This window comes from Dreissena polymorpha, chromosome 9, assembly GCF_020536995.1.
Source record: "Dreissena polymorpha isolate Duluth1 chromosome 9, UMN_Dpol_1.0, whole genome shotgun sequence".
NCBI lineage: Eukaryota > Metazoa > Mollusca > Bivalvia > Myida > Dreissenidae > Dreissena > Dreissena polymorpha.
This window is the reverse complement of record NC_068363.1, coordinates 19,869,599-19,879,277: the sequence shown is the minus strand read 5'-3', so window position 1 is coordinate 19,879,277 and position 9,679 is coordinate 19,869,599.

Below are 9,679 nucleotides of genomic sequence, written 5' to 3'. Positions count from 1 at the left end.
TATTTCTCAGTAAGTGAAAAATAATATTATTTTCAATGTCAATGTTTAATTAACGAACATACAACATGTAATGCTAGACAATCAAAAGGCGTATGATTTATACAATGCATCACTTGTTTAAAATCATCATGTCATATGCATTTCACCATGCACACGAATAAATCATACATGATGTAAGTTTTTGGACTAATGACAACTAGATGAGAATGTGATGTCATCAAAGTGTTCTCATATTTTCTATGTGTCAACATTTTAATTGTGAGTCAAACACATAAGCTTATAGTCCATACACGCGTTGTGTTATACAAGGCGTGGTTTTAAGCATAAAGTAAACTTAATTCCAAAGAGCATCATTTAAACTTAAAACGCAATAATTTTCACTGTATTATCGACAAAAAGAGAAATGTTTCTCCGAGCCATTGAAACTGATGGTGTCCTATTATTATGTGTATGGAGTTATTGACGAAATCCCATAAATGTACTTATTTTAAAGAGTGTTTGCCGTGGTTTTTGAAGACTCCTAGTTAAGCAGTATCGTTCGTTTTCAGACATGCCAAAATAACTACTGCACATTTCTTCAGACATCTACTCAAATATAAATGAGCCTTAGCTTATCATTAATATGTTAAGCATCTAACATAAATGTATGTGGCAGCCATTTACAATATTAAAGGATTGGGAAGGAGTCCACGCAATGTGCTTACACATTATGGTTCTTTCATAGTGACGACATTTCACGTTAGACACGTAAAGCGATTTATTCGTGCAAAAAAGTGCATCTAAAATGAGTTACAAAATTTAAACTTCAAGCGTTTGATACGATGTATTAACAGCGATTGTATAGAAATGCATGTGCATATGATTTGCATGGTTGTCCGAATTATTAGGCAGTAATTTGAGTACGAATTGACTCCTTAAAAGATCAAGGCATTTATGAAGAACAGTTTAAAGAATATGTCTGTAAAAAATGCTTTGTGTTATTCATGCTTAAAAAGAAAAAGTTTGTTTAATTCTTTAGTTTAAACCGATTCATTTGAGCTCGCTTGTATTTTAAGTTTTTACTGATTTACTTATTTGAAACGCTCTCGATTCCGTTTCCTTGGCCTATAACCATTACTAGGTGTATTTGTGGGAGACCTTAAGAATGCTTCCACAGTGAGGATCGAACTCGTGACCTCTCGGTCGCTAAGCGGACAACAAGTTCATTACAACACGGCGACATCTTTAATTCTTTAAATAGATCAAAACTTAACAAAAACCACTACCAAATAATTCGTAAATTGTTTTAAAACATTAATTTATCGATTTTTATTTCATTTTGGACGATAAAACAACCAATTACATTTAATCATATTGAGTTATAGCTTAAATAAATTTACTATATGTGTTTGACTATGTAAACTATTATGTAAGTATAGTCTACGTGGTGTCCGCTAAACACACCGATTTCGTAATCAAGAGCTTTTATCTGATGTTATAGTATTCTCGTTTTAATGCCTCATCGAATTTGATTACTTAGTTCATATTATAGCTTCCACATTTCCTCGGCATGCTGAGACAATGTAAGCGGTGTGTCAGTAAGTGCACATAATGTCAGTAAATGCCATTTCCCTTCTTAACTAAAATGTAGTGAAATAATGTCTGTAGAGATAATTTTATTACTAATTCCTACACTGGTTATGTGGACTCGAACGTTCCATACAGTCACCGGATTGAATTCCATTAATTTAGCAAATCCCCTAACGCGATCTGTCTTAGGTTTTATTAATACTTTGAGAGGATAAGAAGATAGATAGGTAGACTAAAGCACAGATGTTCATCATGTTTCCATCATGCAGTGGTTATGCGTACCTTTTCCATGTGTGTTCCTTTTTAAGCTTTTCGTAAATGAAACTTATGTTATTATGATATTTCAAAAAGACCTACCGTAATCTAACTCAGTGAATATAAATGAATCTCATCCTTAAAACATAATATTTTGCTACTTTTATAAACATGCACGTAATGTTTTCATATTCAGCCGTGTTTTTGCTAATGAATGTTGTCAGTTGAGGTAAATGTACAACGATGTTTATGGAATGTCGTCGTTGACGTAATTTGCGTACATAAGGATTACGCAAAAATTCTATTCCAAGCAGTTTTCCAAGGTCAAACACTTTTATTACATAGCAACAAAACCTTTGGCACACAAGTGTTTTGGCCATTATTGTAAAAGAAAGTATGCAACCAGTGTTTGGGTTATGGAATACTTTGAGTAAATGCTAATTAATGTAAGCAAGATTTGTTGTGCGTATTGCTCTCTTAGCTGTGTATGAAAGTTTTACAAGTAATACACTTGTCGTATAGAGATGAGAAAACATAAATGCATGCACTTCATCTGGTACATGTATCATACGTATTAATATATATGAAATATTTTGCCTTTCATAAGAAGCATACATGGAAATGGCCAAGCAAGAAAATGAATGTAGAGTTGACGAAATTTTGTGGAATCAGTTAAATGCTTTGTAGATCTCAGATACGCATTATATAACTAAATGGGTTAACGTATGATCAAGATATGTATTAACTAGCAATTTGTTTGGTTCAAGCAAATAAAAAAATCTTTATAAATAAAAACTTCTTTCAGCAAATGTAGCTGTTAGTGACATACTTTGTCAAAGGCTGCACTGTTAAGGTAAATATGCGTCTTGTTATTGCTCGGATCAAGACGGCCCTTATCAAATTGTCAAAGGGTCATAAGATGATCCTGCCAATTAAGCTTCACTTTAACGGCGCTTTGTTTATTTCGTGAAGAACTAATATGTGATGAATTTTCTAAAATATTATTTAAAGCATTCAAGAAAACGACAATATGTTTGCTTTCAGGATATTGCAGTACAACTGTTTTCTCAGTGAGTGAGCAGATCACCATATTATACTCGAGCATGCGCCCTACACAATATTTGAATAAATAACCGTGACAATTATTTCACTGTTAAGCCGCGAATAACACATATCTATAAATATATTTTGACGCAATTTATATGTTAAAAAATATCAGTTTTCATGAAAGATAATTAAACAATAACAGCGATTTACCATGTTTTTTGACATGTAAACTGTATAAACAAATACTTCTTTTAAAAATCTGCCTCGAAGTTTTATTTGAGAAAAGCAAACGACACGTTCAAGAAAAAATGTCACATTCAAAGTGACCTAAGAATGGTTTTGCGTTGTGTCTGCTACATGTGCAACACACGACACTAGTATAAGTTCCGAACAATAGTTGATTCGCGAACTTATATTGGCCTTTGACCAAGTAATCTTAAAATCATTTTTTTTTTAATTAAACGACCATCCCATACTCGTACACGTTCAAATAAGACATATCATTGCTACGTAATTATAACCGGATTTATAAAGAAGTAATTGTCGTAACGTATGTTGTTGACGTGTTCCATTTTCGTTTGATAATGTTTGTTGACAGATGCAGTAAAAGCAAAACATCCCTAAAAGGAATGTGTCAGTCGCATATTAGGAGAAATGTTCTTAGAGAGCGTTAGGCTTCTACTTGTTTTTTTCGGAGTCTAATCATTCGTAATTGCAGTAAACAGAATCTTGCATTAAAGTTACCTTTTTTACAGATTTTGGCATGTATGAAAGATTGCTTTACAGTGATAAATTTCAACATTTGATCTGAATAGCTCTAGTAAAAAAACAAGAATACAATTAAAGAAAGAAAAAAGTAATCCTTCTCTGGGCTCAAACCACTGACCCTTAAAGTAAAAATCTATCAATTCAACCAATCTTCCATCCGTGCTCACACATATTTGACTGTATCATATACTTTAAATATGAAATCCTCGTAATGTTACAAATAACAACAGTATTAACACAATAATTCACTTATTTCGCGTTTTTAACGCTTTATAATGTTAATGTTTCTAAATCTTCTAATGATGATGCATATAACATGTAAGACCTTTGTATATGTTCAGTGTTACTGTTTTTTCTCGCAAATATCATAACTGGGACGAAAATGTTCATATCTTAAACACTTTTTGAAAATTTAGAAGCGTAAAAACTGAAACACTTAGGAGGAAATAAACATCAATATTTGTGTAAGTGTTTTTTTCAACAGTTTTTTTAAACAATATAAATCGACATTAATGCGGAAAGTTAAAATGTTTTAACCGTTAAATAAAAACTCTTCGTTCAGAAGTGTTAAGTGTTTTCACATATTGAACGTTTTAGAAACATGTACGATATGTATTGTTAATAAAATATAGTGTAAGGTCAATGTTGTACGCATATTTCACATTAAAATATCACTGTATTCTGTTACATAAGACGTAGGCGAACAAGCTGGAATAGTCGATATTTGAAAAGTGGGTTTGATAAGACATCTCTGATTTTGAAAGAAAAATAGTTGATCAGACTAACATAATAAGGTTATTGTGTTTTTAATAAATGTCACAACAAATTTATTCTTACTAATATTATAAACAATGTTTTTAAAAATTATTTAAGCTCATATATGATAAGTGTTATGTATTTATGGTATGCTACGGCGATATAAAGTGCTTGAATTTGGCATGGCAGTTCATTTTACATCGTTTTTATTTTACAGTTTTAATATGTTTTGGAGTTAAAATGAAGCAAAAACAAAGTATGATTAAGCAACGAATTCATGTCGACGCATATCATATGAAGGCCCATCAATATCAAACTCATATTGAAAGCACGCTGTTCTTTATAAACTATCGTGGGAAGAATTATCATATCAGATTCATAAATCATTATGAGAAAATTTCATGGAAACAAACCAACACGCAACCAGGAAACAAAGCAACACGCAACCAGATACCTTCGCCCATTAATTCAATATTTTAACATGCGCGAAAACGAATATTTGAATGTATATTTAGCAGAAAATAAAGCATTGCAATTTCTGTGAAAAAAACTAGTTTATTTGACATACCAAACTGAAATAGTTTAATAAGCTGTTTTCATATTTAAGTTAACATATTTATTTTAAAAAAAGTGTATGTATGAACGCGATACATATGTTATAATTTGAAGGCATTTTTTGCAGTTTAACACTTTTTGCGAAAGTTAAAATATCTTTTGAACCAACGATTAAATAGTTAGCAGAAAGAAGTAACCATAGCATTACTTTGTAAATTCGATATGTTCATGATATCGGATAATTAAGTCAATTGTTTGATTATAAAGGGATTCAAAACCATAGTTAAAGCTATATAGTCGGTGATTTATGAAAGAACACTAACACGCAATAAATTTCACTTTTTTTCCCCACCGGAAAAAAATCTAAGACTTTAGAAAGGACACAGCAAAATACACTAGGAGAATTATTTTGTTTCCAAAATTAACAGTTTATTTCGACAATTCCGAAATCACTATTTTTGGCAAAGACTGCATTTTTACAGTTGCGGACAAAATAAAAGTTAATACTATAGTTTTTCGATATTTCTTAGAGTGTAAAATCAATGCAATGTATTGTTGTTGGCTACTTGAACAATTGACCATATATCCTAAGCAAGACTTCTTCCATTAAATATAATTATGTGTGTGCATGCGGCATGCTATTGTTACGGACCTCTGCTTGAAGGTATATAGTTTTAATAACTTGATTAATTACAGCTTTCAAATAGCGGTTTATGTTCCATACATTTTGATATATGACACAAATCGATAATAAACGTTTAAACAATAATTTATTCGTGCGAAGATAAATAATCGCGATAAACAATCCGTTAGAGAGCAACACACTGTAAGTGATTCCTAACCGCCAGCTTCCCGGTAATTATACTAGGGTAGTATTTACAAAGTTAATGGCGTGTGACGCACACTCAGTCAGTTCTGCGTTCGTTCAGTATTTTGTGTAAATAATACAATAAAAGTGATAAAATGCTTCCAAAATCAGTGTTACTTAATGTAAACAATCTTCAATTCACTTGATTATTACTATAAAAACGTATGTGATTACGACTTAAAGATATATACTTTAAAAAAATGAATAATTCTCTCTCGACAAAATTTACGTCTATTCAAGATCTTGACTTAAGCTCAACTTTCAACTATTTTTACTTATTCTTTAATGTTGATGACCAACATTGGTCAGTGACCAAGATTCTGGGCAATGACCATGATTCTGGACAATGACCAAGATTCTGGTCATTAATGACCCGAATTCTGAGAACCAGTGACCAAAACTGGTCAGTCACATAACTGATCAAAAATAATGACCAAGAAATTGGAACGTTTCATGACGTTGTTTACAAAACGTCATATTAATAAGACATATTGGCGCCTTAATTAGAACAACAATGAAAAAAAAACAAAGAATTAAACATGGATTTACTTTGATGTGATACATCTTGATGCAATAACGAAGTTGAACTCTCAAACTGTCAAAGTGACTTTCAGGAAAGGGAATTTCCCAGAATTCAATAAAACAAATGGCTACCAAAATTACAAGGTGCCACTTGAAGTAAATAGGTAAATAGGTAAGCTTGCAGAAATTGTAAAATATTGGAATGTACTACAAAGAAACGAAATTCTATAATGGTTTAAACTGTTGTTACATTCTATTAAAACCACTCATAAGAAAATACTCAGATACAAGTTAATGTTTCTGTACAAAACATAGCAACTTCAATTTGATTGGTTGATTGATCACGATATGTACTCAAGAATACGTTATTAAAACGTTTATTGTCACAAACACACAGACATCTTCAAAAGCAAAAATCTACAAGGCAAAACAATATGATAAAAAAGTATATGGACATGTAATGAGGCTCTCTATTGAATGCGAAGTGGCGTTCCAACGCAATTTTAAATGGTTGATTCTTATAATAAGGACAAAAACATATTTTAGATCAGTTTAACGTTTACGTAACCAAATGCCCACAAAAGGCATATAATGCCATAGATGTAGATTTGTTGTTTTACGTTGTTTAAGTATGCGTGATATTAAACAGTAAATTGTTGAGTACACATCTCACATTTAATGGCCTGTAGTATTATTGTCCATGGCACAAGTAAATGCACATACGAAGCTCACTTTTAGCCGTGCAACAACTCGATGTTTTGGCATTTTTAATCATAAAACACTGAACACAACCTGAAAGATTGCCAACTTAAATAAATTTAAACATCCATATTGTTGCAGGGTCAAATTATTTGTCGCTGTTTATAAGTTGCACTTAAACTTAAGTTACTGGTGAGAAAGTGTATTCTGAAATATCACTATGATGAATCGAACGACATTCAAGTAGGAATATATGTAACTAGCATTTGATGAGCTCCATATGCGCTGCAATGCGTAATTAAAAGAAAAACAGAGTTCTGCAATATCGTGCTGTAATATCACAGGATCGGCACGAATAACAAAGTCTCATCGTGCGTTTATTCTAATCCAAACCTGATATATAACAAAACGAAGGGACGGAAACCTATCATTCTCTACATATTAAATAATGTACCCGGTATATAAACATCGAAACTGGTGCTCTTTGGTGTTCACATTACTATTCATTTTCTATAATCAATCGCTTAAACACGTTTCCATACCATGTATAAAATTATCTATGCACGCATTTATAATTCATGTTTGGATGTCGTTATTCACAAAAATTGATATGGTGTTTGGAAAATTATTTAACGTTTAGTCTAGCAATTACTGAAATGTTGTGTTTCAATACCAAGCGGATATATGAAATGGTCTTTAAGTAACACACATTTTCTGGTGTCACTTAAGAATATTTTTATCATAAGATACTTTACACAACCTGTATAGATCATATACAATCATGGTTTATGGACAATCACACAGTTTGTTTCATAGCCACGTGTCAAGGAAAGAGGATGTATATATAGTACAAGCGTAAACCATAACAACACAATCATGCAAATGTGTTTGAAACGGATGTACACATCGTTTAAGTCAATATCGTAATACGGAGAATTATACATAACACCAGTTTTACCTAAATTGAATGTATTCCTTATTCCTTACATGGCGTCATGTTTCATTTTTTACATTTTGTGATGTATTATCATAGTATCGCATGGTTAACCAAAATCAAGGTAAGATTTTAGAAACTCGCAAACATGTTATCAGAAAATGTGCAAATAAATAACCAAACATAATATTGCTTAGCATACATTGAGCGAATATTTAACATCTTAGCCGCGCATGTGCTTAAGTATCATCCCAGAGTATTAGCTAGCTAGCAGGGACTACAATATCAGCACATACTGGATGTTCTGGATTATAAAGATTGCAAAGTCTTGTCCGGAACGATACAGACTGGATTTTATGGATTACCCAGAGTGCACAGTTTTGTCCGGGACTAAACGCATATAAAATTCAGCCCGGGGTTCATATAGTGCGTCTAATTTATTAAAAACACTAACAATGACACATTGTTAAAAGTTGTTCAAGTCCATATTCAGTTGTTAATGTTTACATTAATGCACATGGGCAAATACATCAGCATTCGGAATAAGTTAATCGCAAGCAGACGTCTTAGTTGTAAAGAGATATTTCAATTTAAAATTAAGTGAGATGAACAGATATCGTTATATTAAATATGTGTTATGTGATCTTTAAAGATTGCCCTTGACAAAGGCATTGCAATGTTTTAGCAAATATTATTATAAGTATGTCAATTATAAGCCATTGAAAAGTAAAAGTTTTCATTTCGCAAATAAAAAGAAAACATCCATGGCGTCGGACATGCGTTTGTGTGCCTTTGATATTAAAATCAATTAAAAACATGATACTGATTTTAAATCATAGAGTTATGCTTAGCATTTTTATTGTGAATGCATTAGAACTGTCTTAGTAGAAACGTCTTTGTTAACTTTTATCTAAGAGATTCTCCAGGGCCAAAAAGTGTTATCTATATTTGTTTTGTCTTACCTCCCATTTGATTGCCCAGCAGTTTGAAAAGCGTCATTTACGCCGAAAGCCACTAATGGATTGTTGTCTTGCAAAATATAGACACTACTTAACACCTTAGCAAGAGTGATATTTATGGACATAAAGAATTAGCCTTACTGAGCAACATGAATTAAAACAAGTATAGCACAAAGTGTTTATTGCATAAGTTCGCTTATTAAAAAGTTTATGTTTGTATATACTTATTTAGATGTATTTTTATTATTTGTTCAAATCCGTTGTCCCAATCGGACTCCGCCGATGCATGTTATGTAACCAATATACATAGAATAATAGAATTCTTGAAGAGGGTAACATATTATATGTTATTGCATGTTTCAAAACATTTTTTCTTAACCGTTTGCATATTATGTTCAATTCAATGTGATGTCTATTTCTGTTCACAGAAAACAGATCGAGGCCGTTCAAATGACGCTGCTTAATAGAGGTGTTTTTTTCGGGAATGTTTAATTTTCTGTTCAAGTAGAATTATGACACTCACGAGTCATGATGTGTGTTTTAGTAGTTGTATATGTTTAAGTTAAGTGGTGGGTTTCTTTAATTGTAATGATATATATTGCTTAAATACAACCAACTTAAATACATCAACGTCTGTACAAGAACATAACATATATCGCACTTGCATGTAACCGTTTTACCTAAGTGTTCTTCTAAGATTACATTTATTAAACACGGGAAGATCTTATGATTCATTAGAGTGACATT